Raw genomic sequence first — 25,421 nt, 5'->3', positions numbered from 1 at the left:
ATACAAATCCTTTGTCAAATATTTGTTTTGTAAATATTTTTCCCCTGTATCTGGTTTGCCTTTCATTTTCTTAAAACATGTCTTTTGAAGAGTAAAAGTTTTTAATTTTGGTGAAGTCCAACTCATCATTTAAAAAAATAATTTGTGCTTTTTGTATTCTAGGGTTTATAAAATGCATTTTTAAATGATCAGAATCTATTTTCAATTAATATTCTACAGTTTCATGCATAGTTTAAGTACCATATTACTCCCTCCCATCCCTCATGCCATTGATAGCATAATTTCCTTTTACCATATGCTGTGCACAAAATTCATTGTTCCTATTTTTGCTTGAATCATTCAGCTATCTGTTAGAGTAATTAAAAATAAGGGAAAAGGATTTTGTTTTACCTTCATTTATTCCTTTTCTGACACTCTTCAATGTTTTTTTACATCCAAGTTTCTGACCTATATCATATTCCTTCTGCCTGAAGACGTTCTTTAATATTTCTTAAAGAGTAGGTATGCCAATAATGAATTTGTTTGTCTGAGGAAGTATTTCTCCTTTACTTTTGAAGGATGTTTTTGCAGTATAGAATTCTGGGTTGACCTTTTTTTTCTTTCAATATATATATATGTACATAAAGATGTCAGTCCATTCTCTTCCATGGTTTCTGAAGAGAAGTTTGCTGTAATTCTTATTCTTGTTTCTCTGTAGGCAGTGTATCTTTTTTTTCTCTGTTTTCAAGATTTTCTCCTTATCTTTGGATTTTAGCATTTTAACTTTGATATTCCTAGGTGTGTGTGTGTGAGTGTGTGTTTGGTGGTTATTTATCCTGTTTAGTGTTATCTGAGTTTATTGGATCTGGCCATGGTTTGTTGTCTGTCAATAATTTTGGAAATTTTTTTTGTACTTCTATTTCTGTATTGATTATGTCATGTTCACAATGCAAATACTAATTACAGTCCATCACCACATACATGCCTAATCATCCCTTTCGCCCTCCTCCCTCCTCTCCTCCCCTCTGATAACCACCAATCCAATCTCAGTCTCAGTGTGTTTGTTGTTGTTGTTATTATCTACTACTTAATGAGTGAGATCATTTGACCTCCCTCTGACTTATTTCACTTAACATAATACCCTTATTGTCCATCCACGTTGTCACAAATGGCTGGATTTCATCGTTTCTCATGGCAGAGTAGTGTTCCATTGTGTATATATACCACATCTTCTTCATCCATTCATCCCTTGATGGGCACTTAGGTTGCTTGCAGGACTTGGCTATTGTGAATAATGCTGCAGTGAACACAGGGGTGCATGTATCTTCATGCATTGGTGTTTTCATGTTCTTTGGATAAATACCCAGCAGTGGAATAGCTGGATCATATGGTAGTTCTATCCTTAATTTTTTGAGGAATCTCCATACTGTATTCCATAGTGGCTGCACCAGTTTGCACTCCCACCAGCAGTGTATGAGAGTTCCCTTCTCTCCACATCCTCTCCAACACTTCTTGTTTCCTGTCTTGTTAATTATAGCCATTCTGACTGGCATGAGGTGATATCTCATTGTAGTTTTGATTTGCATTTCCCAGATAGTTAATTATGTGGAGCATCTTTTCATGTGCCTGTTGGCTATCTGTACATCTTCTTTGGAGAAATGTCTGTTCAGGTCCTTTGCCCATTTTTCAATTGAGTTGTTAGGTTTTTTGTTGTTGAGATATATAAGTTCTTTATATGTTTTGGAGAATAACCCCTTATCAGATACATGGTTTTCAAATATCTTCTCCCAATTGTTAGTTTGTCTTTTCGTTTTGTTGATGGTTTCCTTCACTGTGCAGAAGCTTTTCAGTTGGATGTAGTCCCATTTGTTTATTTTTTCTATTGTTTCTCTTGCCTGGTCAGACATGGTACTTGAAAATATATTGCTGACACCAACGTTGAAAAGCGTACTTCCTATGTTTTCTTCTAGAAGTTTCATGGTTTCAGGTCTTACATTGAAGTCTTTAATCCATTTTGAGTTAATTTTTGTGTATGGTGTAAGATAATAGTCTACTTTAATTTTTTTGCATGTGGCTGTTCAGTTTTCCCAACACCATTTATTGAAGAGACTTTCCTTTCTCCATTTTATGTTCTTGGCTCCTTTGTCGAAAATTAGCTGTCCATAGATATGTGTGTTTATTTCTGGGCTCTCCATTCTGTTCCGTTGATCTGTGTGTCTGTTTTTGTCCCAGTACCATGCTGTTTTGATTACTATAGCTTTGTAGTGTATTTTGAAATCAGGGAGTGTGATACCTCCAGCTTTGTGCTTTTTTCTCAGGATTCCCTTAGCTGTTTGGGGTCTCTTGTTATTCCATATAAATTTTAGGATTCTTTGTTCTATGTCTGTGAAAAATGTTGTTGGAACTTAGATAGGGATTGCACTGAATCTATAGATTGCTTTAGAAAGTATGGACATCTTAACTATGTTAATTCTTCCAATCTAAGAGCATGGAATATCTTTCTATTTCTTTGTGGCTTCTTCAATTTCTTTCAGCAATGTTTTATCGTTTTCAATGTACAGATCTTTCACCTCTTTGGCTATGTTTATTCCTAGGTATTTTATTCTTTTTGTTGCAATTGTAAAAGGGATTGTATTGTTAATTTCTCTTTCTGCTGCTTCGTTTTTAGTGTATAGAAATGCAACTGATTTTTGTTTGATGGTTTTGTATCCTGCAACTTTACTGTATTCATTTATTATTTCTAAAAGTTTTTTGGTGTATTCTTTAGGGTTTTCTATATATAAAATCATGTCATCTGCAAATAGTGACAGTTTCACTTCTTCCTTTCCAATTCGGATCCCTTTTATTTCTTTTTCTTGCCTGATTGCTCTGGCTAGGACTTCCAATACTATGTTACATAGGAGTGGTGAGAGTGGGCATCCTTGTCTGGTTCCTGTTCTTAGAGAGATAGCTTTCAGTTTTTCACCATTGAGGATGATATTAGCTGTGGGTTTGTCATATATGGCCTTTATTGTGTTGAGGTACTTTCCTTCTATACCCATTTTATTCAGAGTTTTTATCATAAATGGATGCTGTATCTTGTCAAATGCTTTCTTTGCATCAATTGAGGTGATCACGTGATTTTTATTCTTCATTTTATTAATGTGGTGTGTCACGTTGATTGATTTCCCGACGTTGAACCCTCCCTGCATCTCTGGAATAAATCCCAGGTGGGATTTATCATGGTGTATAATCTTTTTAATGTATTGTTGTATGAGATTTGCTCGTATTTTGTTGAGAATTTTTGCTTCGATGTTCATCAGTGATACTGGCCTGTAATTTTCTTTTTTTGTGTTGTTCTTGTCTGGTTTTGGTATCAGGGTAATGTTGGCTTCATAGAATGAGTTAGGTAGCTTCCCCTCCTCTTCAATTTTTTGGAAGAGTTTGAGAAGGATAGGTATTAAGTCTTCTTTGAATGTTTGGTAGAATTCACCAGGGAAGCTGTCTGGTCCTGGCCTTTTATTTTTGGGGAGGCTTTTGATTACTGTTTTGATCTGCTTACTGGTGATTGGTGTATTCAAATTCTCCATTTCTTCTTGATTCAGTTTTGGAAGATTGTATGATTCTAAGAATTTTTCCATTTCTTCTAGATTATCCAATTTGTTGGCATATGGCTTTTCATAGCTCTTATAATCTTTTGTATTTCTGAAGTGTCCACTGTAATTTCTCCTCTTTCATTTCTGATTTCACTTATTTGAGCCTTCTCTCTTTTTGTCTTGGTGAGTCTAGCTGAAGGTTTGTCAATTTTGTTTATCTTTTCAAAGAACCAGCTGTTGGTTTTATTAATTTTTTCTATTGTTTTTTTAGTGTCTATTTCATGTATTTCTGGTCTGATTTTTATTATTTCCCTTCTTTGACTGATTTTGGGCTTTGTTTGTTTTTCTTTTTCCAGTTCTTTTAGGTGTGCTGTTAGATTGTTTATTTGAGATTTTTCTTGTTTGTTGAGATAGGCCTACATTGCTATAAACTTCCCTCTTAGAACCACTGTTGCTGTATCCCATAAATTCTGGCATGTTGTAATCTAGTTTTCATTTGTATCCAGGTATTTTTTGGTTTCTCCTTTGATTTATTCATTGAACCAATCTTGTTCAGTAGCATTTTGTTTAGTCTCCACATATTTGTGGCTTTTCTGTTTTTCTTCCTATAGTTGATTTCTAGTTTCATACCTTTGTGGTCAGAAAAGATGGTTGGTATTATTTCAATCTTCTTAAATTTATGGAGACTTGTTTTGTGGCCTAGTATGTGATCTGTCCTGGAGAATGTTCCATGTGCATGTGAAAAGAATGTGTATTCTTCGGTCTTTGGATGGAATGTTCTGTATATATCTACTAGGTCCATCTGTTCTAGTGTGTCATTTAAGGCCAATGTTTCCTTATTGATCTTCTGTTTGGATGATCTATCCATTGGTGTAAGTGGAGTGTTAAAGTCCCTTACTATTATTGTGTTACTGTCTATTTCTCTTTTTATGTTTGTTAATAATTGATTTATATATTTAGGTGCTCCTATGTTGGGTGCATAGATATTTATAACTGTTATATCCTCTTGTTGGATTGTTCCCGTGATTGTTATATAGTGCCCTTCTTTGTCTCTTGTTAGTTTTTGTTTTAAAGTCTATTTTGTCCGATATGAGTATTGCTACCCCAGCTTTCTTTTCATTGCGATTTGCATGGAGTATCTTTTTCCATCTCTTCACTTTTAGTTTGTGAGTGTCTTTAGGTCTGAAGTGTGTCTCTTGTTTGCAGCATATATATGGGTCTTGTTTTTTTATCCAGTCAGCCACTCTGTGCATTTTAATTGGAGCATTTAGTCCATTGATGCTTAAAGTAGCTATTGGTAAGTATGTACTTAGTGCCATTTTTTAAGGTTTTTTTTCTCAGTGTTTTAGTATTTCTTCTCTGTTTGTTTCTTCTTCACTTGCTTTCTTCCATTGTGGTTTGATGGCTTTCTTTAGTATTATGTTTAGGTTCCTTTCTCTTAGGTTTTTTGTGTATTTATTATAGGTTTCTCATTTGTGATTACCATGGGGTTCATATACAGTAACCTACATATATAGCAATCTGTATTAAGTTCATGGTCTCTTTCATTTGACCTCTGTCTGAAAGCTCTACTCTTTAACTGCCCTCCTCCCACATTTTATGTTTTGGATGTCATATCTAACCTTTTTTTTTTGCGTTTCTATCTGTTACCCTCTTATCCTGGAAATAGATAAATTTTCCTATTTGTGGTCTTCTCTTTCCGCCTTAGATAAGTCCCTTTAGCATTTCTTGTAGCACTGGTTTCTTGGTAACAAACTCTTTTGATTTTTACTTGTCCGAGAAACTTTTTATCTCTCCTTCCATTTTGAATGATAACCTTGCTGGGTAGAGTATTCTTGGCTATAGGTTTTTTCCTTTTAGCACTTTAAATATATCATGCTACTCTCTTCTAGCCTGTAAGATTTCTGCTGAGAAGTCAGCTGATAGCCTTATGGGGTTTCCTTTGTATGTAACTTGTCTTTCTCTTGCGGTTTTTAGGATTCTTTCTTTATCTTTAATTCTGGACATTTTAATTATGATGTGTCTTGGTGTGGGCCTCTTTGGGTTTATCTTGTTTGCTGTTCCCTGTGCTTCGTGTACCTGGATGTCTTTTTCCTTCCTTAGGTTAGGGAAGTTTTCAGCTATTATTTCTTTGAATAGATTCTCTGCTCCTTTGTCTCACTCTTCTTCTGGGACACCTATAACATGGATGTTAGTGCACTTGATGTTGTCCTAGAGGTCTCTTAGACTGTCCTCACTCTCTTTAATTCTTTTTTCTTTTATCTGTTTGGCTTGTGTGATTTCTTCTAGTCTTTCATTCAGCTCGCTAATCCATTCTTCTGTATCCTCTACTCTGCTTTTGAGTCCCTCTAGTGAATTTTTCATTTCCAGTATTGTATCTTCATTTCTGATTGGTTCTTTTCTATATCTTCCATTTCTTTGTTGACATTCTCACTGAGTTCATCCATTCTTCTCCCAAGATCAGTGAGCATCCTTAACACTCTTTGTTTGAAGTCTCTGTCAGGTAGGTTGCTCATTTCTGTTTCACTTAGTTCCTTTTCTGGGGTTTTGTCCTGTCCCCCATTTGGAATATATTCTTTTGCCTCCTCATTTTGCCTCTTTCCTTGTGCTTGTGTCTAAGTATTAGGTAGGTCAGCTACATCTCCTGATCTTGGAGAGGTGACCTTATATAAGTGATGCCTTATGAGGTCCGGCAGTGTGCATCCCTCTTGTCACCAGTTCCAGATGTTCCAGGAGTGACCCCTGTGTGGGCTACATGTGTCCTTCTGTTGTGGTGGCATTGCTCTTCCTGTAGGTGCCAAGGGAGGCTGAGCTGTCCCCCTCTCAGCTATGTATAGTTGTTTTGGGCCCTTCAGTCTCTTTATTGGGTGTTGGGAGCCCCCTACAGTTGGCTGCAAGGTCTAATAGCACATTCCTGTTGCAGTTTTTCTATTAAGTGAGTAGGCCCCCAGTGTGGCTGGTCATTAGGCTCAGAGACTATTGCTATAAGCCTCCAGCCTAGAAGGCTCTTGTCAGCTCTCTGAGTATTGCAGCTGGGTGGGACTGGCCTCAGGCATGGGAGCACTCAATTGTTCCAGTATTTGGAAGGTAGGGCCAATCCCCTATGTGTGTCTTTGAGAAGCACAAGTCTTCTGCAGCTGACATGCCCTGCCACCCACAAGTCCACACACGTCGTCAACACAGTCCTGCCCCTTGTGCACTCCCCGGCCCCCTGAAGTGGACCCAGTCTCTCCAAGGCAGCAGCCCCATACACTCCAGCAACACCCCACACTCTCCACCTGTTCCTTGTGTACGCCCTGCCCCACAGAGGTGGAGCCACTTGCCAGGCTGCGAAAATCCAGTTACCAATCTGTGCAGGCCCACAAGTTGCCCAAGGGCTTGCTGTTGGGTGGGACCAGTCCCTAGGGTAGGCTGCCTGCCCTGGCTTACCTGGATTAAATTGGTGCTCTAGTGAGTGGGGCAGACCCTGGGCTAGCAGGGCCCAGCGAGAGCTCCAATGGCATCTGCCAGTGTCTGTGTCAGCACACCCACGCCAGGCCACACCAATGGCCGCTGCCAATGTCCCAGTCCCTGGAGAGGTGTGACCTCTCACCGAGGTGCACTCAGAGCCTGTCAGGTGAGTCTCTTTTCACCAAAAGACCGTGCACCTTTCTGTCTGGTTATTTTAGGTTGCTTTCTGAGACAGGTGAATTTGTGCATGGGCCCTTTAAGAACTGGCTTTAATTTCTTTGTGAACCAGCTTTTCTGGGGGTATTCCCCAATGTTGTTAGTAGCCAGGGAAGTCAGATATTATGCCACTCATCTCAGTTGTGCTAGGTCCAAAAAATGCCTATAGCAAGCATGCTTCCCGGCTCAGGGCCCCCACTACTCCAGGGAAGGCTGCGTACCTTTGGGTTGCTCCCAGGCAGCCATGAAGCACTGCGGCTTGTGAAAGTGGCGTTTTTTCTCTCCAGAAGGGAATTTCTGCGTCTACCACCTCAGTTAGGACTATTGTTTGCTTCAGGGGTTCCTCTCATCCAGTTTTCAGTTCTCTCTCAGGGGTAATTTTTCCAAGAGTAGTTGTAAATTGGCTGTGTCTGTGGGAAGAGGTGAGTTCAGAGTCCGCCTACGCCACCATCTTGACTTCTCTCCACACCTGCTCTGGAAAATTCTTAGCCATTATTTCTTCAGCCCTGTTCTCCCTTTCTTTGCCTTTTAGGAATGCAATTATGCATATAATATAACATTTGATATTGTTCCTTTGCTCTTGGGTTCTCTGTTCTGTTTTTTTTTTTTTACCTCTTTTTTTTCTCTGTGCATTTCCTTTAAGTAACCTCTATTTGACCTGTCCTCTCTTGCTTGTATGGTTTCTTACAACAGTCTGCTGTCATTCATATATGTATACGTGTGTGTGTGTATATATATATATTTTTTTTCTTTTCCCCCTTGTACCTACTGTGTCTTTTTGCTCTGTCTACTTTTAAGAGTTTCTTTTCATCTTTGGTTTTCAGTAATTTGATTATGATGTACTTTGGTGTTTGGTTGTTCCTGTTTCTTTTTCTTGAGGTTCTCTGGGTTTGTAGTTTTCATCTAATTTAGAAGTTTTGACTATTATTTTTTCAAATATTTTCCCTGTCTTCTCCCATCCATTTTTGGTACTAATTCCTCATATGTTAGGCTGCTTAATATTGTCTGATAGCTCAGTGATGCTGTGTTAAAATTTTTTCAGTCTTTTTTCCTCTCTCTATATTAATTTTGGATAGTTTCTACTGCTATGTCTTTAATTCCATTAATCTTTTCCTCTGCAGTGTCTAAGTTACTGTTAATCCAATCCAATATACTTTTCATTTCAGTTATTAGATATATATATATATATATTTTTCTTTTTTGCTGAGGAACATTTGCCCTCAGGTAACATCCATTGCCTATCTTCCTCTTTTTTCTTTTTTTTTAACATGAGCCGCCACCACTGCATGGCCACTGACAGATGAGTGGTGTGGTTCTGTGCCCAGAAACCGAACCTAGGCCACCAAAGCAGACCACAGTGAACTTTAACCACTAGGCCATCAGGGCTGGCCCTCAGTTATTATATTTTTTATTTCTAGAAATTCAATTTGTTTCTTTTATATTTCTCATTTTCACTCTTGTGCTTTCTTTTATCTTCCCAAACATATACAATATATTTTTAATAGTTTTTTCATATCTTTGTTTACTACTTCTATCATCTGTGTTATTTTTGTGTCTATTTATATTTATTGCTTTTTCTCCTATTTATACATCATATTTTCTTGCTTCTTTGTGTGCCTGGTAATTTTTAATTGGATGCCTGACATTTTGAATTTTACATTGTTGGATGCTCGATATTTTGATATTCCTTTAAATATTTTTTTTTCTTTTTCGGGGATGAATTTAAGCTCCTTGGAGCCAGTTTGATTTTTGTTCAAGGCTTTCTGTTAAGCTTTGTTAGGGTGGTCAAAAAAAGTCTCTAGGCTTTGGCTAATTTGGCTTCTCTACTGAGGCAATACCTTTCTGAGGCAGTACCTTCTACATCCATACCCTTCTTACTTGATGCCTTGTGTGTTATGAGGTCTTTTCAGTCTGGCTGGCCAGAATATGAACTGTTCCTGGTCCTGTGTGAACTGTGGTGATTGTTCCACTTTCTCCTTCCTGGGGGATCTTTTCCTTGCCTTGGTAGTTTTCTCACATATGGCAGGTCCTTACTCAAAGGTGTCAGGTAACTGTGCTGTAGATCTCTGGAGCTAATGCTCTTTGTGTAGCTCCCTCCTCCCCTATACTATTTTCTGTAAATTCTAGGTGCCTTGGCCTCTCCTAACTCTGCACTCTGTCTCCTCGACTCAGAAAGACTGCTGAGTTCTGTTTGGGTTTCCCCTCCCTGTACTACAGACTGGAGGCTCTCTCGAGGTAGTGAGATAGGGCATCGTAGGGCTCACCTTGTTTGTTTTTACTTCCTCAGGGATCACTGTCCTGTGCTTTCTATTTTCTTATGTCTGAAACCTTTGTCCCATGTATTCTGGTCCTTTTTTCAGTTATTTAAGGTAGGAGAGTTAATCTGGTTCCTGTTATACCATCGTGATTGGATGCTGAAATTCGTGATATGATTTTAAGTTTCCCAAAATGTCTTCCTGTCCCCAAATATCTTCCTTACTGCATTTTAGGTGCTTATAATTCCACCATTAAATAATCATTAATTTGGATCTTTTGGTATTTGAATATCCTAATAAGATGCAAAAGTGCCCCATAGGAAAGGAAGCATAATAGTACAAGCAGCTCACTAAATATTTATGGAGCATCTGGAAGCATAGAAATGTTATAGAACTAGAACTCTAGGTGCCTGGCTTCAGTCTCAGATCTACCACAAACTATGTGTGAACCCTGGCCAAGTTATTTAACTGGCCTGCGTCCAGTTGTATCATCTGTAAAATAAGTAAGGTGGAATAGGTCATTAGATGGAATAAGTGATTAGTTGGCCTCTGGCTGAGAGCAGAAGTAGGCCCATGCTTTACTCCTTAAGGAACTTAATATAGTTGGAGAAACACAACTAAATTTCTTTAAAACTCCAACAATTCATAAAGGACACTGTAGGAAAATATAATCTATGCTAAGTGCTATGAGAGTTCAGACGTGTTAACCAAATAGATTAATATATAAGGTCTGAAAGAATAAGATAAGACTTTGTAGCAGTGGAACTCAGGGTGTTTCCTGGAAGGTTAGATATTTGTGGATAAGCCAAAGGGGACAAAAGTAAGGGGAATAAGATGTTCACCTTTGTTAGAAAATTTTCATTGTCTAATGAGAGGGTAGTCTTCTGAGACTGGATCAATTTCAGGGTGTTATTTATGAAAATGGAAGTAATTGTTCCTTTTCCTATATCACTAAGAGCTAACAACAATTAATATTTTAATAGTGGTTGTAACTCTTGTGGTTATTTTGAGATGGTTATAATATAATTTTTTCAGAGTTACGAGTTTTGCAGACCCTTCCTACTATTTCTTAAACAAATCCCAGATCTAATTTGTACCCCAAACAAAATTTACTAAAGTTCCATATTATTATTCATCCCTTTGACTTCTCTTGTGTTCCCTACCTTGGTCAATGGCATCACTGTCTACCTTGTCTCTTAAGGAAAACTTTGAACTATTTTTGATTCTTTTCTGATCCTAATCTCTCATATTCATTTGGCTGTCAGGTATAGTTGTCCTTAACTCTGGAATCCTCTTTTATTGATGCCTTAATAGTTTATAACATTGTGAAATTTTAGTTGTACGTTATTATTTGTCTGTCACCATATAAATGCCTCCTTTCACCCATTGTGCCCCCACCCTACCCCCCTTGCCCCTGGTAACCACGAAACAGTTCTCTCTGTCCGTGTGTTGGTTTATATGCCACATATGAGTCAAATCATGTGGTGTTTGTCTTTTTCTCTCTGGCTTATTTCGCTTAACATAATACCCTCCAGGTCTGTCCATGTTGCTGCAAATGGGACAATTTTGTCTTTTTTTATGGCTGAGTAGTATGAAATCCTCTTTTTTGCTACTGCAGTGTTGCCAGCTTCTTACCTCTGTCCCGGACTATTATGACAGATTAATGGGTTCCTCTCTTCCTCAGCTCTCCTAATATATTCCTCGTACTGCTATCAGAGTTATTCTTGTGGCTAGCCTTCAGTAGGTCACTTCTCTGATTCAGAGCCTCTCACATCTCTTCAGAGCCTGGAAGATAAAGCTCAAACCATAAAGGCACTCGTAATTTTGCTCCCAGCTGTTTTTCCAGGTTTCTTCCCACCCTACTGTACTCTAGTCTTGATATTCTAAATATGATATGTGGAGAAGGGAATATTCCAAACAGGAAGCAGAGTTTGCAAAGGAATGAAAGTATATAATGTATTTAGATTCTCCATCAGATAGACTTCTACTTATCCTGTAGTAAATACTTGGCTAAGATGTCGCCCCTTTTATTATATACTCCTGACTTTATCCCCTTTCCCTATTTATGCAGATTATAAGTGCTTACCACATTGTTTCAGAGTTATTTTTCTTCTTACTTTTTTCCAGAGTAGGTTGTGAGCTCCATGTGGGTAGGAACCAACGTTTATTCTCTTTGCATTCCTAGAGTCCAATATAGTGTGTTGAGCACATTGTAGGACCTGACATGTTTGTTTGAATTGATCACCGGCACACATAACTAATATGCTCTTGTGAAAGCCGGGTTCTTTCCAGGACTTCTGGTTCTCTGGGTCCCCCCGGGCTGCCACTAGGAGGCTCCAAAGCCATCCACATGAGGAAATTTGGTTTGCTTCCAGGTTAGGCAAGGAAGTGATGATGCTTGACAAATCCTTCTTGAAAGTTCAGATATCTAAACCTTTGTTTTAATTTGTTTAGAATTCTGTTTTGTTTTCTGGTTGACTTTGACATTTAGCAGCTTTAGATTACACATTGCCCTTTGGAGAACTTATAATATACCTAAATGGTGATAGGCCAGGGATATAAACATTCTAGTCCCAGCCAATCTACCCATATCATGGGGGAAATCAACTGTCAAAGAAGCTAAGTTAGTTTTTTCAGGTACAAAGCGAAGGCAAGGGCTACTGACTCTAATCCAGTGCCAAAATATTTCTTCTCTTCTTCATCGAAAAGCATGTATTAAGTGTAATTGTTGGCTCCTGTCCTTGCCTATCATTCATTTACCTTAAAACATTTGAATACATCAGATTCCAGCAGAAATTGCCATCTAAGATTATTGCTGCTCAATGACCAAATATGCCAGGCCATTGGCTCTAGTTGGCATTCATGACTGCTGCGTTGGTGCAGTAATTTCTAAACCATTTATTAGAAGATTGTCTCTTTAGGGGCTTCTTGATACTGGGATAACTCTAGAGCTTCTGAGTGGTTTTTACTGTTTGGATATGAGGAGGAAGAGAGGAACCCTTCGGTGAAGAGCTACATTATCTCTTCACGCATCTGTGTCTTCTCTTTCCATATCTAAATTCTGTCTATTCTTCATGGTTGAGTTCATCTTCTATGAGGATTTCTCTAGGCTGTAACATTCTCTCTTTTTTCTGAGTTCAAAATAACTAAATCTTAGAGTTGGAAGAACTGTAGTTCATGAAGTCCAATCTTCCACTCAATGTGTGAATCCCAAGTCTGGGTTAAAATGGTTCACTGAGTGAACCAGCAGATGTCTTGGTTTTGAGCAAGGCTTCTTATGTAGCTGTTCGTGTCTAAGCTCAGTACTCTTCTAAGAACTAAGGCTTTACTTCAAGCTGCTTGTATCACTGTTAACAGCTATTTGTGATTACACAGTCTGTCCATGAGGCAATTTATTTGGCACTTTTGTGAAGAAATGATTAGGTCAAACAAAATATCTTTGTGGATGGAATCTCAGCAATTGCGGATGAAAGAAATGAAGTAGATGTGATACATTCTGGTACTTTGTATAGATTAGAATTAGATCCAGTTCTTCAGGGATGCTCGCTTGAAAATAGACTTCAAGTTGATTGGGTATGAGTCCTGGTATACAGATGAAAAATCAGGGCTGTGGTCAATACTGTGAGGACAGCCTTAAAACTGTTTAGCAGATGATTGATTTATGGTGAGTTGTTGTGAGAAGGCTCTGCTGCTTGGTTCAGCTTCCAACCCAATTGTATTGCATGTTTTCATGAACATTTTTGAGATGGAACAATGGTGTCTTCAATTGGGAATGATGCAATACTGGAGAAATACTGCAGACCACAGAGGAGGGAGCTGAAGCAGAGAGTTGAATATTCATGGACATCTGCCAAATATCCATATATATTTGCATACATTTAGTAGAAATGGATAAAAATGCTTGCTGAGGCCAATTCTGCCATGGTGTCATTTATTCTGCTGGGTGATTTAGTGGGAAGAGCATCAGCAGTAGAGGCCTGGGTTCTTATCATTACTTGATACAAAATGCTGTGCAATCTTGGGCAAGTCACTTCATCCCTGGCCCTAGTATTTTTATCTGTGAAATTTTAGGGTATTCTATCTCTACTAGTCCCTCTAGAGCAGGAGTCAGCAAAGTGCAGCCTGCAGGCCAAATCTGGGTCCACGTGTCTTTGTAAAATTTTATTGGAACAGAGCCATGCCCATATATTGTCTATGGCTGCTTTTGCATTACAACAGCAGAGTTGAGTAGTTGCAACAAAGGCTGTATGGCCCACAAAAGTAAAAATATGTACTGCCTGGCTCTTTATAAAAAAGGTCTGCCAACTCCTGCTTTAGAGAGCTTTTGAAAATATTGGGAGGTTTTAAATCATTGAGACTAGGGATGCTACCAGTATCTGGTTTGTGGGGGCCAAGAATGTAAAGTGTCTTGTAGAGCAGGACATACTGAAGAGCTGTCTTACCTGAAATTCCAATAACTCCATCCTAAGGATTCCTTCCTTATTTTTGATTCTAAGGAGAGCCACTTTTAAAAACTATAACAACTCTCTTAGGCCACTAAGGCAACAGAGTTTCCCAAGATAAGTGGGTTAGGAATTTTTTTAACCACTCCCCATAACTGAAAAAGAGTATCCACCAAGAATTTAAATCAATTATTATGCTTAATGGTGAAATGCTAGAAGCATTCTCTTTATTTTTTATTTATTTATTTATTTTTTTGTGAGGAAGATCAGCCCTGAGCTAACATCCATGCTAATCCTCCTCTTTTTGCTGAGGAAGACCGGCTCTGAGCTAACATCTATTGCCAATCCTCCTCCTTTTTTCTCCCCAAAGCCCCAGTAGATAGTTGTATGTCATAGTTGCACATCCTTCTAGTTGCTGTATGTGGGACGCGGCCTCAGCATGGCCGGAGAAGCGGTGCGTTGGTGCGCGCCCGGGATCCGAACCCGGGCCACCAGTAGCGGAGCGAGTGTACCTAACCGCTAAGCCACGGGGCTGGCCCCAGAAGCATTTTCTTTAAAATCAGGAAGAAGCCAACAATGCCTGCAGGTGACCTTTGTACTAGAGGTTCTAACTGGCACAATAATGTCAAGAACTGTGAAGGATGAGATTTTACCCTACTTGCAAGCTACAAGGTAGCCTACCAGAGTTTCATGTATGCTGGCAGAAGATATAAGACTCCTGTATCAGACACAAAGGAGTTTATTTTTTACAGCAATAGCAGCGGCCAGAGTATAAGCAATTTTTTTGCACTGTTTTCCTGAGTCTCAGTTCACATAGGACAACAGGAAGAGTGCTAGGTGATACTTGCACATGCAATGGTTGTATTATAGGAGGGAATCCTGAGATTAAAGAACCTGAATCTTTTATGAGAAGTAAACAGGCCTGCCCTTTGCTCTGGAGGGAGGTTCTATCTCTATTTTCTAAGACTGTTTGACATACAAACATCTTTGAAAAGATAATCTAGAACAAAGGCAGCCAGTGTCTCTGATTGTAATATAAGCAGAAATGCAAGAATCCTATGTTTTCCAACAAATAAGAAAAGTAAAATCAATAAAATATATAAGAATTAAGAAGGAAGAAACAAACTTGTTTTTATTAGCAGATGTATGATTGTTTGTATAGTGAATTCATGAACATCTAGTCACAAATGGTTAGAAATAATAAGAAAGTTTGCCAAGATTGCTGGATTCAAACTCTATATAGCAAAACCAGTTGCATTTTTATAAACTAGGGACAAAAATTTAGAACATATTATAAAAATGATACAATTTATAAAATCAGCAAAAAACATAATACCTTTGAATAAATCTGTGAAATATTGCACCAAATTTTAATAGAGGACATTGTAAAACTTTACTGAAAAACACATAAAATTAGACCTACATGGCCATGCATAATATCATGGATAGGAAGATTAAATATCTTGAAATTGTCTCCAAATTAATTTATAAATTCAGTGCAGTTCAAACTCCTACAAGCTGTGTGTGTGTGTGTGTATGTGTGTGTGTCTTACTTAACAGGTTGATCATCTCAATAGATACAGAGAAAGCATTTGATAAAATTTAACATCCATACATGATAAAAACTCTCAGCAAACTAGGAAGAGTAAGGAACTTTCCTAACCTGATAAAAATCATCTATAAAAATACTACAGTAATGTCATTCTTAATGATGAAAGACTGAATACTATCCAAGATTGAGAAGTAGGCAAGGTTGTTCACTCTCACCACTACTATTGAACATCATACTTGAAGTCTTAACCAGTACAATAAGGCAAAATAATGAAATAAAAGGCATACAGATTGGAAAGGTAGACATAAAACCGTCTCTATTTGCAGCTAAGACAATAATCTACATTAGAAAATCCCAAAGAATCTATAAGAAAGTTCTTAGAACTAGTAATGAGTTTACCAAGGCTGCACAATACCAGGTTAATATACAAAAGTGAACCATATTTCTATATATGTACTTACAACGAACACTGGAATTTGAAATTTGCAAAAAATACTGTTTACAATAGCACAAAAAGATATAAATCTAACAAAATGTATGCAGAATATTTATGCTGAAAACTACAAAATTGTGGTGAAAGAAATCAAATAAATGAAAAGAGAAAGATATAGCATGTTCATGGTTTAGAAGACTCAGTATTGTTAAGACATCAATTTTCTCCCTAATGTGTGATCTATAGATTCAAGTCAATCCCAATCAAAATTACAGAAAACTTTTTTTTTCCACAAAGGAACTAAAATTGGCAAAACAATTCTGAAAAAGAACAACAAAGTTGTAAGACTCACATTACCTGATTTCAAGACTTAATAAAAAGCTCCAGTAATCGAAGGAGTATGGTATTGGTAAAGGATAAACACATAGATCAGTAGAACAGAATAGAGAGCTTAGAAATAGATGCACACAAATATTGTCAACTGATTTTTGACAAAGGTGCAAAGGCAATTTAATAGAGAAAGGAAGTCTTTTCAACAAATGGCACTGGAACAATTGGAAATTCTATGTGAAAAGATGAACCTTGATACGTACCTCACACTTTATATAAAAATTAACTCAAAAGTGTTCATATACCTAAATATAAAACACAAAAATTATAATAATTCTAGAAGAAAAAGTAGGATAAATCTCTGTGGCCTTGGAATTGGCAAAAAATTTTTAGATACAATATCAAAAGTATAGTCCATAGAAGAAAAAAAATGATAAATTGGACTTTATCATAATTAAAAACTTCTGCTCTGTGAAAGACCCTGTAAAGAAAATGAGAAAGTGAAGCCACAAACTGGGAACAAATATTTTTAAAATCACAAATCTGATAAAAGATTTGTATCCAGAACTTTTAAAGAACTCTTAAAATAAAAAACAATAGAAAATAAATAACTGAATAAAAAATGGGCAAAAGATATGAACAGACACTTTACCAAAGAAAATATTTGGATGGAAAATAAGTATATGAAAATATGTTCAACATCATTGTCATTAGGGAATGGAAATTAAAACCACAATGAGATACCACTACAAATCTATTAGATTATCTAACAAACAAACAAAACTAACAATAGCAAGTGCTGTTGAGGGTGTGGAGCAAATAGAATTCTCATACATTGCTGATGAGAATGCAAATTAGTACAGCCACTCTGGGAAAGAGTTTGGCAGTTTCCTATACAGCTAAACATACATTTATCATATGACTCTGTAGTCTTGCTCCTAGGAATTTACCCAAGTCAGTTGAAAACTTATGTTCACAGGAAAACCTATATGTGAATGTTTATAGAAGCTTTACTCATTGCCAAAAACTGGAAACAACCCAGGTTTCAGTGGGTTTCCTTCAGTGGGTGAATGGGTAAACAAACTGTGGTACATCCATTCAATGAAATACTACTCAGTAATAAAGAGGAATGAACTATTGATCCACAACATGGATGAATCCTAAATGCATTTTGCTAAGTGAATGAAGCCATATCCCAAAGACCACATATTGTATGATTTCATTGATATGACTTTCTGAAAAAGACAAAGTCAGAGAGACAAAATCCCCAAACCAAAAAACAATAGATCAGTGTTTGCCCTCGGGTGAGAATGGAAGAAGGGATGGATAATGAAGAAGTAGCATGAGGGAGTTTCTTAGGTGATCAAAATGTTTTGAGTGATAATGTGCTAGTGGATACTTGATTCTATACAGTTGTCAAAACTCATAGAACTGTATACCACAAAGAGTGAATTTTGCTGTCTTCAAATTTAAAAATATCAACCAGCATGTTGGGGAAACCAAAGATGGAATGTAGATTTACAAATGAATCTTAACTGCATTATAGTGAATGACACAACCACACTGAAGGCTTAGAGAAGAAAGGAGCTGACCTAAGTAGCTTTAGTTTGACTGGATATTGTAAGGCTAATGAAAAAAGAACTGAACAAAAATGCTATACTGTAGTTGGTAAATTTGTTTCTCATAGGATTAACAAATCTGAAACTGCTTGTATACTGCTGTTGAACAAATAAGTAAATATATTGTTGTTGATGACAAGCAGGTTTCTCACTGTCAGAGAAAGAAATTAAAATAAGCAAATGGGAATGCTAGAATGAACCATTTGGTATTAGATTGGAGTTGGAGGCATCAATATGAACTAATGTGTTCTTTTTTTTCTTTTAATAGATATGCAGAAATAAATATAGATATGTGTGTATGCATCAGTTACTACATACATATACATTTCCTAGCTCTATTTACTGAAAGGGCCTAGAAATTTTCAACTTAAAAGGCAAATTTGCCTATTATTTTACCTTCAAAATGAGTTTATTTGGGAATAGCCAAAAAAATTGCAATTCAGGATGTGCATGCTATGGCAAACCATAGGCAAATCCAGAAAACAAAGGAGAGGAGCTTGCTTTTATAGAGAAAAAGGAGAAGTAGAGAAGGGCTGTTCTAAATGAAAGTCCATTGGGGGAAAGTAACAGTTTGGGGCAGCAATGGCTTCTCATTGGCTGAGCTGCATTGTTTCTCATTGGCTGGGCTGTTGCCAGGTGGAGAGAGAAATCTTCCTTCAGTAGTAAAGTAGTTTTACTTTCTGTTGAAGATGTAAGCATATGTCTCTTCCTGTTTGGAGTAATTGACCATGTATGCTAGGGCATGAGAGCTCCCCCTACAGTCCTTCCTGACACCGGTTTAGTTGAGGTTTTTCTTATTCATTTCACCAAGTAGTGACACCCCAGTAGCAATGAGCACATGGTGTGCCCAGATCTTGCTTTTTAAATACCGTTCTCCAACGAAAGGAACCAGGGCTCCTTGGAAAAATGTGTGATTCCAGGACTGGGGCAGGAAAAATACAAGATAATCTTGGAACATTTGTGGTGTTAGAAAGTAAGGAAGTGCTTTAAAAAAAAATGATGGGAGTATGTCAAAAGGACACAGAAGCTGACCTGAAAAAACTCCCAATAGCCAAAGCTGGAACAACTTATGCAACAAAATAAATAAATATGCTGACTTAAAGAATAAAATAAATATCCATAAGTCAGTACTTATATAGACAGTGGTTGAATAAATAAATGGAGAAAGGACAGCTCTTCCTTACAGATGAATTCCAATTAATAAATGTAGAAGGAATGATAAAAATAGAAAATCACCATTAGAATATCAGAATAATAATTACTGTAGGCAAGATCCACTGATGAATGCTAAAATTAGTGGGTAGAAGTTTACAGAAAAATGCAGTATTGCATAGCCTCAAAGTGTCTCCTACAAAATATTCGTTAATTACAAAGGCAAAATAGTAACTTCACAGTGGAGAAACCTGTTAGAAACCACCTTAACCGAGTGATCAAGGTTAACATCATCGTTAATAATACCTCTGTGGTATCCTTCCCCCAAATCCATAACTTATTCCAGCTATGAAAAAGCTTCAGCCATCACTTAGAATACCTCTGTGGTATCCTTCCCCCAAATCCATAACTTATTCCAGCTATGAAAAAACTTCAGCCAGCCCAAATTGAGGCACAGTCTATTTGAACCTGATGAGTATTCAACCAGTACTGTTCAAAAGTGTCAAAGTCACGAAAGACAAGGAAAGACTGAAGGACTGTCATGGTTTAGAGGAGATTAAGGAGACATAGAAACTAATGCAATGTGAAATCCTGGATCAGGTTCTGGACTACAAAAAGGGTACTAATAGAGAAACTTGTGAAATCTAATACAGTCTGTAGCTTAGGTAATAGTAATTTGTACCAATGTTGATTTCTTAGTGTTGATAATTGTCCCTTGGCTGTAAAGAATGTATACTAATACCAAATATTTTTATGTATATAATAAAAGCATATATGCACACACATACATACATACAGCTATATATTACTTGCAGGATTTAGAATGGTGATTATCTTTCTGAGGATGGAGAGGGGAAGGAGAATGTCATTGCAGAGAGGTAAGCAGAGGGCTTCAAGTGTTTCTGAACTGTTTTATTTCTTCAAACAAATCTGAAGCAAATATGGCAAAATGCTATGAAAGGATAGAGCTGGGTGAGAGTACATGGGTGTGGGTGGGTATTCTTTGTACAGTTCTCTATTTGAAACATTTTATAATGAAGACAATGTAAAAATGAAGGATTTTTTTTTTTTCTAAAAGTGATATACTGAATGCTTAGGAGATCCATTCTACTTTCTGTCTCTATAAATTTGACCATCATAGGTACCTCATACAAAATGGAATCATACAGTATTTGTCTTATTGTGACTGGATTATTTCACTTAGCATAATGTCCTCCAGGTTCATCCATGTTGTAGCATGTGTCAGAATTTCCTTCCTTTTAAGGTCGAATAATATTCCACTGTATGTATGTACCACATTTTGTTTATTTATCCAACGATGGACACTTTGGTTGCTTTTACGGCTATTGTGAATAATGCTGCTATGAACATTGATGTATTATTTTTGTTACTTTTTAACAATTTTTTGAGCTGTAATTTCCATACCATAAAAATTCACCCATTATAAGTATATAGTTCAGTTATTTCTGTGAAATGTATAGAGTTGTGCAACTGTTATCACAGTCCAGTTTTAGAATTCTCATGCCTGTTTGTAATCAATCCTTGCTCCCATACCAGCCTCAGGAAACCATTCATAGCTTTCTGTCTCTATCAATTTGATTTGCCCTTTCTAGAAATTTTACATAAATGGAGTCATACAATACACATTCTTTTCATGTCTAGCTTCTGTGTTGTTGAGGTTATCCAGGTCTTTCATTTATCAGTAGTTTGTTTCTTTTTATTGCTGAGTGGTATTCACCTGTATGGATCTACCGCATTTTGTTTATCTGTTTACCAGTTTATGAACATTTGGGTTGTTTCCAGTTTGGGCTGTTATGCACAATACCACTTTGAATATTCATGTACAAGTCTTTGTGTGAACATATGTTTTCATTTCTCTTGCATAGATTCCTAGGAGTGGATTTGTTGGGTCGCACAGTAAGTGTATGTTTATCTTTTTAAGAAACTGCTAAAGTGTTTTCCAAAGTGGCTGTACCATTTTACATTTTTCACTAGCAACGTATGAGGGCTCCTGTTTCTCTACATCCCTGCTAACACTTGGTTTTGTCAATCTTTTGGATTGTAGCCATTCTAGTGGGTAGCACCTCATTGTGGTTTTAATTTGCATTTGCCTAATGACTAATGATGTGCATCTTTTCGTGTGCCTTTTAGCCATTTGTATATCTTCCTTGGTGAAATGTCTATTCAGATATTTTGCCCGATTTTTAATTGGGTTGTTTGTCTTTTTAAGTTGTAGAAGTTTTATTTATATATTTTATTATGTATGATTTTCAAATATTTTCTCTCAGTCTGTGGCTTGCCTTTTCATTTTCTTAATGACGTCTTTTAAAGAGCAAAAACTTGTACTTTTGATGAAGTTCAGATCATTATTTTCTTCCATTATGAATTGTATTTTTAGTGTTATAACTAACAACTCTTTACCTAACCTAAGGAAACAAAGACTTTCTATATTTTCTTCTAGAAAATTTAGACCTTGAGTTCTTTTTTTTTTTTTTCTTATCTTTACTGTTCGTTTATTTTTCTTAAAAACGAAGAAAAACATCAGAATTTAACATGCAATAATGCCCAGAAATAGCGCATAATGGCAGATATGATTCCTGATTTTAGATAATGGAAATTGGCAATCTGTTTTCTAAAGTTTCTAACATTGTCCATATCTTTAAAGCAGGCACATGTATATGATAACTCATAAAGTCATATGCGGTCTTGAAAATACTATTCTTATTTTGTTGATAAGTTTAGATTAAAATATCATTCATAATTTATTATTTGGAGTTAGAAATGTTATGTAATCTTTAAAAGCTATTTTTGGAGAAGAGCCCAACTGTGGAAATGAATTATTCAGATTTGCAATGTATGCTGACGTGTTTAAATGCTTCAAGCTTTCAGTCTTGTAAGCAAGCTATTCGTAAGGTTATTTTAAATAATACATGCATCTCTGAGCACTTAAGTTGTCTAACTCCTTGGACTTAATAGTCTTGTTGACAAGTATTTTCTTTTTTTTTTTTTTTTTTTTCCTCTGGCTTGCCTTTTATCTTTTTAATTAAAAAACAACTTTTACAACACATATTTTGATACATAATTTTGTGAAGTAAACAACAATTGTCTAATTGTGGATATGACTTTATATATATTTGTTTTTTTTTTTTGCATTTTTTTTTTAATTTTTTGTTTATTGCAGTAACATTGGTTTATAACATTGTAAAAATTTCAGGTGTACATCATTGTACTTCTATTTCTGCATAGATTACATCATGTTCACCACCAAAATACTAATTACAACCCATCACCACACACATGTACCGAATTATCCCTTTCACCCTCCTCCCTCCCCCCTTCCCCTCTGGTAACCACCAATCCAATCTCTGTCCCTATGTGTTTGTTTATTGTTGTTATTATCTACTACTTAATGAAGGAAATCATGCGGTATTTGACCTTCTCCCTCTGACTTATTTCACTTTGCATTATACCCTCAATGTCCATCCATGATGTCACAAATGGCTGGATTTCATCGTTTCTTATGGCTGAGTAGTATTCCATTGTGTATATATACCACAGCTTCTTTATCCATTCGTCCCTTGATGGGCACTTAGGTTGCTTCCAAGTCTTGGCTATCGTGAATAACGCTGCAATGAACACATGGGTGCATGTACCTTTACAAATTGGTGTTTTCAAGTTCTTTGGATAAATACCCAGCAGTGGGATGGCTGGATGATATGGTAGTTCTATCCTTGATTTTTTGAGGAATCTCCATACTGTTTTCCGTAGTGGCTGCACCAGTTTGCACTCCCACCAGCAGTGTATGAGAGTTCCCTTCTCTCCACATTCTCTCCAACACATGTTGTTTCCTGTCTTGTTAATTATAGCCATTCTGACGGGCGTCAGGTGATATCTCATTGTAGTTTTGATTTGCATTTCCCTGATAGTTAATGATTTTGAACATCTTTTCATGTGTCTGTTGGCCATCTGTATATCTTCTTTGGAGAAATGTCTGTTCAGGTCCTTTGCCCATTTTTTAATTGGGTTGGTAGTTTTTTTGTTGGTAAGATGCATGAGTTCTTTATATATTTTGGAGATTAAGCCCTTATCAGAAGTATGGTTTGCAAATATCTTCTCCCAATTGTTAGGTTGTCTTTTCGTTTTGTTGATGGTTTCCTTTGCTGTGCAGAAGCTTTTTAGTTTGATGTAGTCCCATTTGTTTATTTTTTCTATTGTTTCTCTTGCCCCGTCAGACGTGGTGTTTGAGAAGATGTTGCTAAGACTGATGTCGAAGAGCGTACTGCCTATGTTTTCTTCTAGAAGTTTCACAGTTTCAGGTCTTACATTCAAGTCTTTAATCCATTTGGATTAATTTTTGTGTATGGTGTAAGGTAAGGGTCTACTTTCATTTTTGCATATGGCTATCCAGTTTTCCCAACACCATTTTTTGAAGAGACTTTCTTTTCCCCATTGTATGTTCTTGGCTCCTTTGTCAAAGATTAGCTGTCCGAAGATGTGTGGGTTTATTTCTGGGCTTTCGATTCTATTCCATTGATCTGTGTGTCTGTTTTTGTGCCAGTACCATGCTGTTTTGGTTACTACAGCTTTGTAGTATATTTTGAAATCAGGGAGTGTGATACCTCCAGCTTTGTTCTTTTTTCTCAGGATTCCTTTAGCTATTCGGGGTCTTTTGTTGTTCCATATAAATTTTAGGATTCTTTGTTCTATTTCTGTGAAAAATGTTGTTGGAACTTTGATAGGGATTGCATTGAATCTATAGATGGTTTTAGGAAGTATGGACATCTTAACTATGGTAATTCTTCCAATCCAAGAGCACGGAATATCTTTCCATTTCTTTGTGTCTTCTTCAATTTCTTTCAGAAATGTTTTATAGTTTTCGGTGTACAGATCTTTCACCTCTTTGGTTAAGTTTATTCCTAGGTATTTTATTCTTTTTGTTGCAATTGTAAATGGGATGGTATTCTTAATTTCTCTTTCAGCTACTTCGTTGTTAGTGTACAGAAATGCAACTGATTTTTGTATGTTGATTTTGTATCCTGCAACTTTACCATATTCGTTTATTACTTCTAAAAGTTTTCTGGTGGATTCTTTGGGGTTTTCTATATATAAAATCATGTCATCTGCAAATAGTGACAGTTTCACTTCTTCCTTTCCAATTTGAATCCCTTTTATTTCTTTCTCTTGCCTGATTGCTCTGGCTAGGACTTCCAGTACTATGTTAAATAGGAGTGGTGAGAGTGGGCATCCTTGTCTGGTTCCTGTTCTTAGAGGGATGGCTTTCAGTTTTTCACCATCGAGGATGATATTAGCTGTGGGTTTCTCATATATGGTCTTTATTATGTTGAGGTACTTTCCTTCTATACCCATTTTATTCAGAGTTTTTATCATAAATGGATGCTGTATCTTGTTAAATGCTTTCTCTGCATCTATTGAGATGATCATGTGATTTTTATTCTTCATTTTATTAATGTGGTGTATTACGTTGATTGATTTGCGAATGTTAAACCATCCCTGCATCCCTGGAATAAATCCCACTTGATCATGGTGTATAATCTGTTTAACGTATTGTTGTACGCGATTTGCTAGTATTTTATTGAGGATTTTTGCATCGATGTTCCTCAGTGATATTGGCCTGTAATTTTCTTTTTTTGTGTTGTCCTTGTCTGGTTTTGGTATCAGGGTAATGTCAGCTTCGTAAAATGAGTTAGGGAGCTTCCCCCCCCCCTCAATTTTTTGGAAGAGTTTGAGAAGGATAGGTATTAAGTCTTCTTTGAATGTTTGGTAGAATTCACCGGGGAAGCCGTCTGGTCCTGGACTTTTGTTTTTGGGGAGGTTTGTGATTACTGTTTCGATCTCCTTACTGGTGATTGGTCTATTCAAATTCTCTACTCCTTCTTGATCCAGTTTTGGAAGGTTGTATGATTCTAAGAATTTATCCATTTCTTCCAGATTGTTGAATTGGTTGGCATATAGCTTTTCATAGTATTCTCTTATAATCTTTTGTATTTCTGAGGTGTCTGTTCTAACCTCTCCTCTTTCATTTCTGATTTTACTTATTTGTGCCTTCTCTCTTTTTTTCTTGGTGCGTCTAGCTAAAGGTTTGTCAATTTTGTTGATCTTTTCAAAGAACCAGCTCTTGGTTTTATTAATTTTTTCTATTGTTTTTTTGGTCTCTATTTCATTAATTTCTGCTCTGATTTTTATTATTTCCCTTCTTCTACTGATTTTGGGCTTTCTTTGTTCTTCTTTTTCCAGTTCCTTTAGGTGCATTGTTAGATTGTTTTTTTTTTTTTAAAGATTTTATTTATTTATTTTTCCCCCAAAGCCCCAGTACATAGTTGTCTGTCATAGCTGCACATCCTTCTAGTTGCTGTATGTGGGACGCAGCCTCAGCATGGCTGGAGGAGTGGTGCCTCGG

General features: G+C 36.7%; 1 protein-coding gene across 2 annotated transcripts in view; it reads left to right on the top strand.

Moving 5' to 3' along the window:
• HPSE2 (heparanase 2 (inactive)) overlaps positions 1-25,421 on the top strand; it is a 710,163-nt gene that overhangs the window by 84,107 nt on the left and 600,635 nt on the right. The gene's annotated exons all lie outside the window — the stretch shown is intronic.

The sequence above is a fragment of the Ceratotherium simum genome, chromosome 6 (assembly GCF_057802395.1).
Source record: "Ceratotherium simum simum isolate JZ-2026a chromosome 6, ASM5780239v1, whole genome shotgun sequence".
Taxonomy (NCBI): Eukaryota; Metazoa; Chordata; class Mammalia; order Perissodactyla; family Rhinocerotidae; genus Ceratotherium; species Ceratotherium simum.
Note: the sequence above shows the minus strand (reverse complement) of the source record. Positions and strands in the feature narration are given on the sequence as shown.